This window comes from Nycticebus coucang, chromosome 2, assembly GCF_027406575.1.
Source record: "Nycticebus coucang isolate mNycCou1 chromosome 2, mNycCou1.pri, whole genome shotgun sequence".
Classification (NCBI taxonomy): domain Eukaryota; kingdom Metazoa; phylum Chordata; class Mammalia; order Primates; family Lorisidae; genus Nycticebus; species Nycticebus coucang.
The window spans coordinates 60,526,207-60,540,083 of record NC_069781.1 but is presented as its reverse complement, the minus strand read 5'-3'; the positions used below and the strand labels follow the sequence as shown (position 1 = coordinate 60,540,083).

Sequence of the window (13,877 nt, the reverse complement as noted above, 5' to 3'; positions counted from 1 at the left end):
GCTCTTGACGGAGTTGTTGACTGTTTCTCCTACTTCTCCAGCCTTCTCTCTTTTCAGTGATCCTTATGTAATACAACATTAGCAGTGCCATAACGATCCTTTCTTTCTCTTAATAGGTACTAGAAAGGAGTACTGTGTGCTTCCCTTCTGCTAATGAACTTTTCACCTGAATAAAAGGACAAAGATGAAGTCAAGGACAAGTGGCTCTATCCAGATCACAGAGCCTTTGACTTGATCACACAGATCTTAGTCTGAAGAGACTTGCAGTCTCCATTGTTTCCATTTGGGTTCTTCCCCCCGCCCCCTCCCTGTGCTGGCTTCCAGTCACCAAGTGTGCTTCGTGAACCTGCAGGTGGCCATAGCCAGGTATAGGCTGCATCTCTAAGAGCTGAAATGTAGTCAGTCACACCTCAGGCAGTCTAATTTCAGATCACCCTATTTTCCTTTATCTTTCTGGTGCCTTTTGGTCACTTTATCATGTACAGAATGCTTCAGACTAAGGGTGGACAGAAGCAAAGTGAAACAAATTATATTTGAAACGGTGATTTAGGGTTTACTCAGTAACCATGCTCCTAAAAACAATTACTTTGGGGAAAAAAGCTCAAGGTTGCATGTTTAAGTAAATAAATAGCCTCTAAAAATAATCCATGGGAGCGAGTGAAAAGAAAGAAGTACTGTGAGTCAGAGCTCAGTTCCATTCTAGTCTCTACTCCTTACTAGGTGTGTAGGGTTTGTACAGAACACTCTCTTTCTTGGTGATCTTACCTGTACAAGTGAGTTGGACCATGTGCTCTCTGAGTTCCCTGCTAGCACTAGCTTTCTTGAGTCTGTTATCTGCTGATGTTCATTATCCATGACCTGATCACTATGGATAATCAGGACTTGGCCATGCTTGTTCAGACTGACAACATCCTAAGGGAATGGCCTAGAAAGAGAAGGAGAAGCCAGATCTCTGGGACTTCTCTGACCCTTGACTAACCAGTGATTAGTTCATATTTCCACAGCCTTGTAAGCTACAAATTTTATTTTATTTACAAAAAAAAAAATTGTTTTTTTTTTTTACTGCAGAATAGAAATCAACTTATTATTTGCAAGAGTATTTTTAAGGCTCCTACTTTATAAGACACCATCTTCTTAATTTCTGGAGTGCTCTGGCCTAGAGAGAAAAATATGGGACTTGAAAGAATATTATTGTAGTGGATAAATCACATAGCAACAAGAAAGCAGAAAGCAAACGGGTCTCACAAAGAGTGCTTTGGACACCTAACCCATAATGCCAAATGCAATAAAGGACACAGGCTGTTTCCATGGGGAGGATGTTGTAGAAAGATACAACCACGTTAGAATGTATACATAGACATAATTCTACTTAAGTTAGTGACATCTAAAGCTGCAGAGCCTTTTTTCTCTTGGGAAGAAGCATGCGGACAAATTAGTCAAGCAATCTTCTCTAGAGGGTAGAACAAAAAGCACAGACTCTCTCTGCCATGTCAGGGTTTTGAAAATAAACCCTGATGGGCTTTAGAAAAACTAATCAAGCAAACCAGCTGCAGAACAGCTTTAGTCATAGCAGTTTGATGCTCAGTTCTGCAGGAGACTGTTCTGCAACATCAGTCAGGAGATGCCATGTTTATTTGCCGTGCAGATGTTTTTTATCTTTGTACTGCTAGGGTGACTCTCATCACCTCCTTTCTTTCCTAGGAGCTTCTTACACTGCTTATTCAAAGCTATCCAAACTATCCCTGGGCAGGCCATTGATGAGAGGGATGTGCTTGAGGGAAAGTGGAATCATACTGCTTAAAGCAAATATATTGCCTTGGCCCCTGTACTCCACATCTTGTTCTCCTTGCCTCTGAATGAAAGCAGTTAACTAGGGGAGAGAGTGAGCCTCACATGAATAGACATTTGTTTCCAGATACAATACTAAACTGGGATTGCTGGCTCATGCTGTTTTGCATCAGCAGATGCTTTAAAAATGCAGTGAAAACATCTTATAAAGTGAAAACCTATCATTTGTAAAGCTGCAAAGAGAGAGCTTTGTTTGCCCACACAGTATTTCTCAATGGAACCCCTGAGGCCACGGGTTTTTCAGGACAAGTTTCAACTCTGCTTAGCACACATTTATTGTGCTAAGGGAAAAAGGCCCAAATAATCAGGGCATACTATTATAAATCTTGTAAAGACTGCATGAGTTTAAGATCTCTGTTTGGCTAGCTTTAAACTGGAGCCAATCCACAATTACCTATGATCAAAATGACAGAATGTAGACAAATTAAAATGGAATCTACATAATCTCTTCTTGACATTGAAAACACCACCTTCACCTTCTCTTATCTGGTTATTTTCAACAGAGCATCACCAGAGCAGCTAGCAAGTAGCTGCAATTGTACACACAGTTTCATCTTTTGAATGAGGTTCTAGCCATTAGGATGATGAGTCTAAGTTTAGATGAGAAGGATGGTCCTGAAGGCCAGCCCTTATTTATTTAATCAAAGAGACTGCATATTAGCAGGGCCCTGTATTAAAAGGGGGAAATTACACAAAGTTCTGGTAATCCCCACATTAAAACTTACTTTACTGCCTTGCCTAACAGAGAACAGGTTGTATTCTACATAGATTTGGGTTTTTTATGTAGCTCTGTTCAGCCACCTTAGGAATAGTATTTCATTTTTGTTCATTGTTCTTCCATGCCTCATCTTGCTCCCTCGCCTGCAGTGTTCCATGCCTGTCCTAAGGGTACAGCCAAGTTGGATTAGATGTTTGTAAGTTATTCTTGTGATTTGGAGACTTTAGTGATCCATATTTAAGGCTCTGGTAGTTCTCATCTCCCTTCGGATTCTGTGAGCTGGATGGCCCTATTCAGTGGCTTTACATTGGTTGGCTCTATGTACATGAACTTTGACATTTCCAGAATCCTAGTGCGGATTTTAATTATATTACTACTAAAGGTCACCTCTTCCTCCTTCAGTGGAAGCATTTCTTTGCATGCATGAAGCTGAAACAAAGCTGTGTGGGTAGAATCCACAGTGAGAGCCACTATTAAACGGGGCCTTTACTTTGTTGTGATGCTAAACATGCCAGGACTTTGGGCAACAGGAGCTGAATTCTAGATGAATATGGAAATCATATCTTTTTACAGTTACACTCTGTGACTTGAGAAGAATATAGACTTGAAAACAAAACAAAACAAAACAATAACAGTTTGGAGACGAGAATAATTAAGCAACAAATAAAATAAAAACAAATACCAATTTCCTTGTGCTTCAGACCAGGAAGATTTGTGACGTCCAGACTATTTCATGTGCTGCTGTTGTTCCACAAACGTTAATCATCATTGTGACTATGATGTCAACTGCCAACCTGGTAACATTAGCTGGGAGACAGGTATATAACCTGGTACAGATTGGAGAGTTGTGCCACCAAGTGTTAAACACTGAGCAGGAAATCTGGACTAGCCCAGTCCTTCATACTCAGGGGCCGACCCTCTGGCCAGTTTCCTGCCACCACGACACTGCCCTTCTCTAGTGAATAGAAGGAAGTAACACCTGAGAGAATCCTCTCTCTAGAGCATACAGAGAGTAGGTTTATAATGAATGATTTTAGAACACAGGTCTTTTTCTCTTTTTTTTTTTTTGTCTTTAGATTGTATGTTTATTTAAAGAAGTTTTTTTTTTTTTTCTTTTTTATTGTTGGGGATTCATTGAGGGTACAATATGCCAGGTTACACTGGTTGCAATTGTTAGGTAAAGTCCCTCTTGCAATCATCTCTTGCCCCCTTAAAGAACACAGGTCTTAGACTACAGCATAGTCTTTCTAGAGTGAAAGATTCTTCTGCAGAAAAAAAAAAAAAAATTGTGGCATTTACATTCCTGCAAAGCCCAGGAATTGGGCAAAATGGTAAAGGAGATCTGTCAATATATTGCTAAAAATATTCATATGAACTCATAAAGGCAAGCGTTTTGAGAATCATGATCTTAAAGGTTTTGGAGATCTGATTATAGAGAATGTCAAAATATAAAAGAGGGGTGGGGGGAGGATGAGCGGAGGGGGAGGGTAATTGGTGGGACCACACCTACGGTGCATCTTACAAGGGTACATGTGAAACTGAGTAAATGTAGAATATAAATGTCTTACACAATAACTAAGAAAATGCCAGGAAGGCTATGTTAACCAGTGTGATGAAAATGTGTCAAACGGTCTATAAAACCAGTGTATGGTGCCCCATGATCGCATTAATGTACACAGCTATGATTTAATAATAAAAAAATTTAAATAATAAAATATAAAAGGGGTTAAATCACCCCCCCCAGGAATTTTGTTCAAACTTCTTAGACAACATTGCATCCTCAATACTGAAGGTGATATTTAAAGCTTTTTTCATTTTACCTTTGAACATTAAGTAAAAATTAATTAGTGGTTAAATCATTTACTATCCTCTGTCATGGACTTTGGATGAAAGGGTTAGCTAGTTTTTATTTTATTTTTTTCTTTTTTCAGTGTGTAATTATTTTTCTCTTTGAAGTGAAACTCTTTTCAGTATTGAAATAAAAATGACAGAATACACATTGCAATTTAATTTACCAGCCATTACCTAATAAAGCATTGTGTGCAAGGCAGGGAGGGAGGTACATTTTACTGTTGCCCCTGATGTTGGCAGAGAATTATTAAAAGTTTGGGGCCGTAATGGATTGATAGGCATTCCTCCTGAAGTCTTTTCACAGTTCACCAGTAATTTTATAGAATGACTTCAGAGACAGTATCATGAAAAATTCTTCTCAAATGCATAAGTAGACCTCAGAAGTTTAGAACTTGCCGAAACCAACACTTTTTTTTTTTTGACAAATTTATATTCTTCACCTAATTTATCGTTCATTGGAGGAAATAAATTCTCATTAAAATCTTTTGATCCTGCTGCTGAAGGGTGGGGAACCTGCGGCCTCCAGGCCACCTGTGACCCTCCATATCCCCAGTTGAGACCCCTCAAATGCATCCAAACTTCACGGAACAGATCCCTTAACTAAAAGGATTCAGCAGAGAAAGATGAAGCTTTTCTTGCCCCTTTGGTGCTTAAAAAAGGACCATCTTAAAATCAGAATGCTGCAGGTTCCCCACCCATTAGCCTGTGCAGCTGACTTGAGACACAGCCAACTGTAGGGCTGTCTTGTGTCATGTGCTTGGCCAGTCTGGGGACATTCTGCAGGATATTAAGTGCTCCACACAATGAATCACATTCCCTCCTTCTGTCATCCAACTTCAGTTTAGAACTCAGGTGTTTCCTTCTTCCTGAGGGCAAATTTAAGGCGTGGCCAGGTGGTCTTTTGAGCGTGTTCATAAAATCCAAAAGTAACAAAAAGGAAATACTTGTTCCAGAACTTAGAGTCCCTGGGACAAATAGATTCATGATAATAACAGTAAAATGTGCACCTGGAGTTTATACTGGGTAGTCTTTTAGATCCCCTTTACCTAAAATATGTGGCCTAATTCATGGGCACTTAAGCCCCGTGTCCCTTAGAAGTCTTGGCTTTGGGCAGTGTGGCAGCACTCTTGCACTTGTGCAGTGCCCAGAGTTCTCCAACATTTCGTGGGCATGCCCTGCTGCCACAGCCCCTGCCCGTCAAACCAAAGAGAGCAGACAGAGTGATAGACTGATCCGGATTTTCTTGCACGAGCAGTATCATCTTTATCTAGTCTGTGCAAATGAATCTGGATAGGAAAGGAGCAGAGAGTGGTCCAGACAAGAGAACGAGGACTATAGGCAAGTGAGGCCAGGTCACACTCCAGCCTATGCCTGACCACTCCAGGAAGATGAGGAGCACTGAAATTTTTATGCTTCCTTCTTGGTTCATTAATTTTTTGCTTTTTTGTTTCCCTAAAGACTACTTTCAGTTATCTTGAATTAAATTCTCCTTGGGAGTACCTGAGGGCTCCATCTCTCTGAAGATTTTCCCCATAAGCATTTGTTGTTTCTTACCCGGATCTGGGAGAAGGTGCCTATGGAGAGTCTGGTTCTCAGCTGTCCAGCATCTCAGGGCTGATCTGTGATCTTCTATTCAGTTCATGCTGATTCTTGGACAGTCAGAGAATCCTCAAGAATAAACTAGTTCTGCGAACTGTAGCCCTGATCATACCACAGGTGGGGAGATTGTAGGATGAGGGAGATTTAGAGAATCTCTGAGAATTCAGGCTACCTGAATCTAGGGCTGATAATAACATCCTCAGTTGAAGGGATGAAGGCTAAATATAATTACCTGTGACCCCCCCCCGACCCCCCTTTGCACTACCCTTTGAAAAATGCACAATCCCAAGTGGGATGTCCTAGGCCAAAGCCTTGAAGAATACAAATTTAAGCCAATCATTCACTGTGTGTCTTTTCTGGGAGAACTACTTGCGTGATAAAACTTCTGCAGCTGCCCTCCTATTCATGGAGTCTACAGAGATTTAGCTCAGGCATAGAAGACCTTCTAAACTAAGTAGAAATAGGCCCTATATGTTTGCTAGGAAACATGACTAAATGTCGCAGAAAGTTCTTAGTGAGGTCCCAAGGCCAGCTTCTTTTTTGATCTCATTTTGCTATGCCCATCTGTAGATGATAGTTGAGGAGCAAAAATAAACTGCTTCCTCCCCCATGAACAGTATGAGTTAAGCAAACCACCCTTGCTATAATAGGTATCAGTTGATTTTGGGTGGCGAGAGGATTAAACTTAGTTTCTGTTCAACTTTATTTAACGAACTTAAGTGAAGCCAATATCCCTCACATCTACCTCTAAGCTATGATCTGGTTTTAGTTGATGTGAAAAAGGTAGCAACAATCTTGATCTCTAAAGTGATGCTCTTTCCATGCGATCATTCTTCAGAGTAAAGTAGATAAATATGTTTCTTTAAGCTTCCCTTGCTAAAAATAACAGCGAGGAAATTGACCTTTTGCTTCTAAATGAGATTGCAGAATTTTCTCTACTGTGGGTCAAGGCTAAGTTCTCCTATCTGTCTATACTATCTTCCCAATCTTTATATGACAATCATTATTTTATAAATCAAGAGTTTATACTGAAGCTGGACAGATTGAATTGCAATTTGTTTTAATATCCAAAACTAAAAATAACTTTTGCAGTGGGCAAAACCCCAGATGCGTTTTGTAAGTCTCTTTTTCACTTAATGTCTAAAACTTTATGTATTTAAGGAAAATGTTATCCATGTGTTTCTCATTTATTTACACTTAACTCATCAGGATGTTTAGTATGAGTTATTTGATGTCCAAGAAGCCTTTTTAACCATTTTATGTGCTTATTTTAGGTACCTATGAAATGGGAAGTCATTTTCTGCCAAAAAAACAAACTGTATAAAAGCCAATCGCCATTATTGTCAACAAATATTTACTCCTGAAATTTCGAGTTTGAGTTAAAAATCTAAACAAGAAATTTTGGAGTTCATTTTAGACTGACCGACATAAAATTTAGCATCATTCTCTACAGGCAGTCTTGTACATCTGGGGCCCTTACCGTTGAATACAGCCTGGATAAAGAAAGAAGTTGTGGGTCAGGGTCAGGTTCAGGGTTTGATCCAAGGAAAGTCAGCAGCTGACTGTTTCCCTGCTGTCCTTTCCTGTCCTCACTGATGAACCTGCACCATCAGTACTGTCAGGACCATGCATCTTTTCAACTGTGATCAATATTTAAAAATAAATAAATCACCTTTTATTCGTTTTACAAAAGTGAGTTTTATATTTGGTATTTCACAAAAACAAAAAACATAAAACATTTCCCTAACAAGTACCCTCTGTCCTGTGCCCTCTTAACCTCTAGTATTACAAAAGATTAGGAACCTATGCCCAGTGTTAATTTCACCATGTTGGTTCAGTGGAGGTTTGTCCACTCATTCAGAATGAAGTATCTGCTTGGCCCCAGGAGCTCTGGTGCCAAGTCCCATGAGCAGGAAGATGGCTAACATACACTTCTCACAGTACTCAGGCTGGCAGGGGAACTGGCCATGAAGCAGATGTCACTGAGGCCCTGCCTATTCTAACCTGGGTCCACCTGAGTTCATTTGCAGTGTGGCTGTGTGCAAGTGCAGCCTGGGAGTGCAATGGAGTTAATAACCTCAAGGGGCCATGCTCCCTTCACAGAATGATGTACTTTAGTCCCCATCCCCTCTGGCGTGATAATATTGAGGCATATTCTTCCCAGTTTCTCAGAAAGATTTTAGGGAGACTGAGAGCCAGTTGCCTGTGACAGGCATCTGCTCATGAACACATCCTTCCCTGAGTTTCTTCCCTGTCTTACCTCACTTTTCCTTCTCAGTGCTTCTGGAGATCATCCCCTCAAAAAGGCCTACACCCAAGGTCCTGTCTTACTGTTTCCTTTGCAGAGAAATCTAAGATAAAGCACCCAGAAGACCAGTCGTTGTAATTTAGTGATATGAGCTGTAATAGAAGCATGTATAGTAGTAGAAGGGGACAGTTGTCCAACACACAGTTGTTACTCTATTTGGTAGGGATTTGTGAGGAATTACTAACTCAAGGTCAATATCCTCCTCTATAGTATAAACCTTGTGAAGGCAAATACCATCTATTCCCTGCTGTGTCCCTAGAACCTATAGCAGAGTATGGCCTATCAGGGCTTAATGCATACAGTAGAACCTCCATAGCTGACCAGCTACCTACAATGACCACTTCCTTTAGTTGACTTAATTTTCGTAGACTGGACATGAACCACACATATATATATATGAGTATAGTAGGTCTAGTTCCTTAAGTTGACCTCCTCTGTATTTTGACCAGGGTGTTCCAGTCCCTTGGGAGGTCAACTTCACAGGGGTTCAGCTGTGTTTGTCGAATGAATGAATGTTTTTGTCAGAGGGAAAACAGGATTAAAAGGATACAGTCACTAGCACGTGGCTTACAGTTATATAGCCCGTCAGTAATGGTGGAGCTGATACTAAATCCCAGGAGGTCTGATGTCTAGTCTAGGACTGTTCCCTTCAACTGACTTGAAGAGGATAAAGAGTTAGCTAGAGGTCTGTGGGGATTAGGAGTGGGCTAGTATATGCTAAGGTTGAGTTCTGAGTAAGTATGGTATACTCAGGGAAGTAGTCATTCAGATATGATTGGATTGCAAAAAGCAGGGAAGAGGTAGTTGTTAAAACAGAGATGAAGAGCAATTAGTTGGCCAAGCAGGAAGATGTGATAGGCCACACTAAGGTTTTTGGGTTCTCACTGACTAAGGACAGTAGTAGTGGTTGTGGTGGGGACATAATGGAAAGATCTTCATTGGGGGAAATATCTGACTACATCTTAGAAAGAGAATACAGCAGTAAGAAGGATCTATGAGGCTGGACAAAACTGGAAAATGGTTAACCTACAGATATGTGTAGGAAAGAGAATTAATGAGTTGGTGAGATGTGTAGGTTGAAGCAGAAGAAATAGTCAACTGGGTGTTCCAATTCTTGAGTTAGAGCAGACAGGAACACAGTCTGTCTGAGATCTGAGGGCTGCTCGATCTCAAGGTACCAGAGGAGCAGCTGGCTTGAGGATATGTGGGATCTAAAAAGGTCTTTGGTTGGAATGTAGATCTGTCATTGGCATGTGAGTTCTTTTTTTTTTATTATTAGCCCTGGGAGTTAATGGAAAAAATATGTAAATAGTGCTTACTCTAGGCTTACTCACTGTTCTGAGTATTTATAAATATAACCTCTATTGAACTATTAAGTATACTAATATTAAAGTATTAAGAAAATCTACCTATTAAGATAGCAAACATGGGTGGTGCCTGTGGCTCAAGGAGTAGGGTGCTGGCCCCATATACCAGAGATGGTGGGTTCAAACCTGGCTCTGACCAAAAACTGCAACAACAACAAAACAAAACCAAAAAAAGATAGCAAACATTAACTCAGTATCTAACTCAGTATCTTACAAGCTGGGTAACTGTGGTTCCACTTTACAGATGAGGGAAAATGAAGCACAAAGAAAGTTAATAACTTTCGCAAAGTCACATAGCTAGTGGATGGTAAATTTGGGATTGCTCCATTGAATGAGCAGAGAAATAAAACTGCAGAGAATGGAATGGGAGCTTGAGATAGCTGAAGACCCCTGAAAAGCATCTAACGAGGTAAGAGAAGTATGAAGGGAAAAAGTAGAATCTTAGGGGTCAAAGAGGAGAGGGCTTTACTTGGGTCACATGCCCCAGAGACACCAAGGAACAGGACAGCTAAAGTTATTCACTGGATTTCTTGTTGAAAGAAATCATCAGTAACAGTGGTTTTAGTGAAATGACAGGGCTTGGGCATTCAACTCAGAACAGTCTCCCAGGATCAGGAGAGACCCAGCAAGAGACAGAGCAAGACAAACCAAACAGCTTAATCAAACTGGAGGAGCTCATTCCAGAGAGTGAGTTTGATCTGTCAAGATTGTGCTGCAGGTATTATTGGAGAAATTTAAAACAAGACTCATCAGAGGCTTTTAGGTGTGTGCTGTGACATCAGAATGGACAGAACTTAGGCATCCCAACTGCTAAACAGAAGAAAGGAGGGAAGCCAGGGAAAATCTGAGTGAAAAGCACAGTAAAATATTAAAATGAAAGATTCCCCTGTAAAGAATTTTCTTGAAAATTATGTTCAAGACCCACAATTTTCTTCAATATCATTTTTCAGATTCAAATGCTTTGCTTTTGATCTTGCTCATATATGAAGTAATAAAAGTGTTACATCAGACTCTGAAGTTGAAAATATCAAGAATACAAAAAAAAAAAAAAAGAAGAAGAAGATTCATATTAAATCCCTTGCTGATGAATATTGGCAGCCTGCAAGAAACGTGGGAGAAAGTTCTCAAGCTTAGAGTACAAGTGGAATGACTTTTGTGGAATGACTTTTGCACATGCAGGAAAAAGCATGTCCAGAGACACTGGTGAGGGCTACAGGGACTGTGGGAGTTAGAAATCAGCGTGGGCAGACCTAATGAGGTGGAGAAAATTCTTTCCTTGGTCATGTTTTGAGGTAAGACAAGAGTATTCGTACATAAGCCACTGTGGTCAACTTTCTCTATGAGGGAATTTATGCTGATACCTGTAAGTGAATTCATTAGTTGTCAATGATAATTGAATCAATTCAGGGTGTTTGCCTGGAAGGGAGTCTACTTTCATTCTAATTTGCCAGGTTTTAAAAAAACAAAGCTTTAAATCGGTCAGCTGAAATTGGTTTATGAATTGCTGGAAATCCCTAGACAGATTTCCATCAATTCAAAACATCACAGACAATCCTGTATTTGCAGTGGGCTTTGTGCTATTCATGAAATCCTATTGAACATCTTTTTTGCATTAATTTAGTGATATTTCTCACTGACGTCAAGGTGATGAAAAATAACACTAAACCTTCCTTGGCTGACTGTGAAGGACTTGGAACTCTACCAGGCATGCTGCAGGCAATTTCTGGAAGGCAGGCAGGAAGGCAGGCAGGGGGACCTGGCATGTTTCAGAAACTACCTCAGAGATGAGCTTTAGAGAGAAACAAGTCTACAATTATGGGAATAAAACTCAAAAATATTTAACTGCTGCCAGCAATTTCTAAAAAGCTATAAAACATTGAAAAACATGCACCAATGGCAGGGGCAAGCAAAAGGAGGTACATTTTAAGAGAAAAATCAGTGTCTTATTTATTTACCAAATACATGTACTCAGTGGTTCTCAACCTTCCTAAGGCCGCGACCCTCTAATACAGTTCCTCATGTACAGACCCCCATATGGTTGGGGGTCACCACAACATGAGGAACTCTATGAGAGGGTCGCGGCCTTAGGAAGGCTGAGAACCACTGATCTACAGAATTTAGTGTGTCCCAGGCACTTTTCTAATGACTCTGTGAATATTAATTCACTTCATATTCTTGACAACCCTTATGAGATAGATGCTGTGGTTATCTTCATTTTACAGACAGATGGTGAGGCACAGAAAGATTATGTCATTTGCTCACACAGCTGGTACTGAGCTGGAATTGAAACCTAGGGGAGTCTGGCTCCAGAGTTCAGGGAGGCATTAGCCACCAAACATGCTGCCTCCCATAAAGGAAAGCAAAGGAAATGGTGTTTCCTCTCAAGAGTTTAGTCTTTCTCACTTGGGAGCTGCTGCTTCATTCCAATTTTACTAAGTTGTGCCTTATGAAACTGTTCTCTGCTGTTGTGGAGATAACCGTGTACCTGGTCATGCCAGCACTGATACAGGAAGCAGAGATACGGCCTTAGTCACGTGGTGTGGCATTGGTGTGTCACTTGGCACGGTTGAAGTCTTGTCTCCAGCACAGGTGATAGATTGTAAATATCTACTATGAACAGTGACATTTATAGACAGTTAATGGACTACATAGTTGGAGAAGATTGTCTTAGAGAGTCAACAGCTTCAAGAAATGGTTAGAAGCAGAAAGCAGGGGGAAAACATGTAAATGGCTTTCACATAGGACTCTGCTTTTCAAACACACATCTTTAAGAACATAATCCTTCCATTTGCAGAAGTTATATTGATTATCCTGATCAAGATTTGTGTTTCTGATGTAAGAGCTCTTGGTTACAGGATTTTCGTTTTGCACATGTATCTGTCTGTCAGATTGACATGTTGCTTGGGAATTATGTTCTTTCCACTGTGTTATGAAGTCTCTCTCCCCATTAATTCTTTTTCTGCTAACAGTAATTTCCTCATGAGTCTCAGAGCTCATTGAGGAGGGGCTTGCACTTTACATAGTAGAATAGTAGATGTCTTATCAGGTAAGAACAGGCCATTTTTATTAAAATGCCGTATCTCCAGTCCAGCCTCCTGTCCACAAATGCTGGTATCCAATTGCCTTTTTGCCATCTCTACTTAGATTTCTAACATCTTTCATTTGAATGTCTGGCCATCTTCCTACTTGTACCCTTACCTGTTTTAATCAAAGAATCCCTATTCTTTTTTTTTTGGATCCAGAGTCTCACTCTGTTGCCCTGGGGTTGAGTGCCATGGCATCATCGTAGATCACAGCAACCTCAAACTCTTGGGCTCAAGTGATCTTCTTGCCTCAGCCTCCTGAGTAGCTGGGATTACGGATGTCAACCACAGTGCTTGGCTAATTTTTTCTATTTTTAGTAGAGACATGGTCTCGCTTTTGCTCAGGCTGAGCTCGAACTCCTGATGGAGCAATCTGTCCCATCTCCGCCTCCCAGAGTGCGAGGATCACAGGCGTGAGCCATCGCGGCCTGTGAGGAAACCCCATCTTTTAAACTGTTAAAGCCTAAACCTTTGAAGCATTTGACTTCTTTTATTTTCTCATATACCTCATCCAAGTCAGCAGTGAATCCTGTCTGTACCTTCAGAATATGTCGAGAATTCAATCGGTCTTCATTCTATTTCATGTGACCACCTGCTTTGAACCACCATCTCCCTCTTCTCCGATGGCTGTGATAGCCTCTGTGCTTATTATTTTGCCCTTCAAAAGCAGTTGAAGCAATTCAGTAAAAATGCAAGTTCAGCCAACATCCTTACTCTGCGAAAATCTCTGTAGCCGGTCCCCCTTTCAGAGTTAAGGTCAGAGTCCTCTGAACGACTGCCAGGGTCTGACATCATCTGGCCTCCAGTCCCCTTCTCCCACTCCCTTCACTCTCTCCTCTCTGGTCCAGGCTCGCTGGCCCAGTCCTGTTTCTCATCCACACAGCACACTCCTACCTTGGAGCCCTTAACATTAATTGTTTCCACTAATTGGAAAGCCCTTCCTCCAAATATCCCCAAGATAAATCCCCTCAATCTTCTTTGAATCTTAGTTGAATTGTCACTTTGTTAATGAGGCTCCTTTGACCATCTGATTTTTAAATGGATTCCCCAAATCCTCCCCATTTTCTTTTCTCATGGCACTTGTCACCTAACAAATGATAGAA

The 13,877-nt window shown here is 40.7% G+C and overlaps 1 protein-coding gene across 1 annotated transcript in view; it reads left to right on the top strand.

Moving 5' to 3' along the window:
- ADAMTSL1 (ADAMTS like 1) overlaps positions 1-13,877 on the top strand; it is a 1,032,656-nt gene that overhangs the window by 198,791 nt on the left and 819,988 nt on the right. The gene's annotated exons all lie outside the window — the stretch shown is intronic.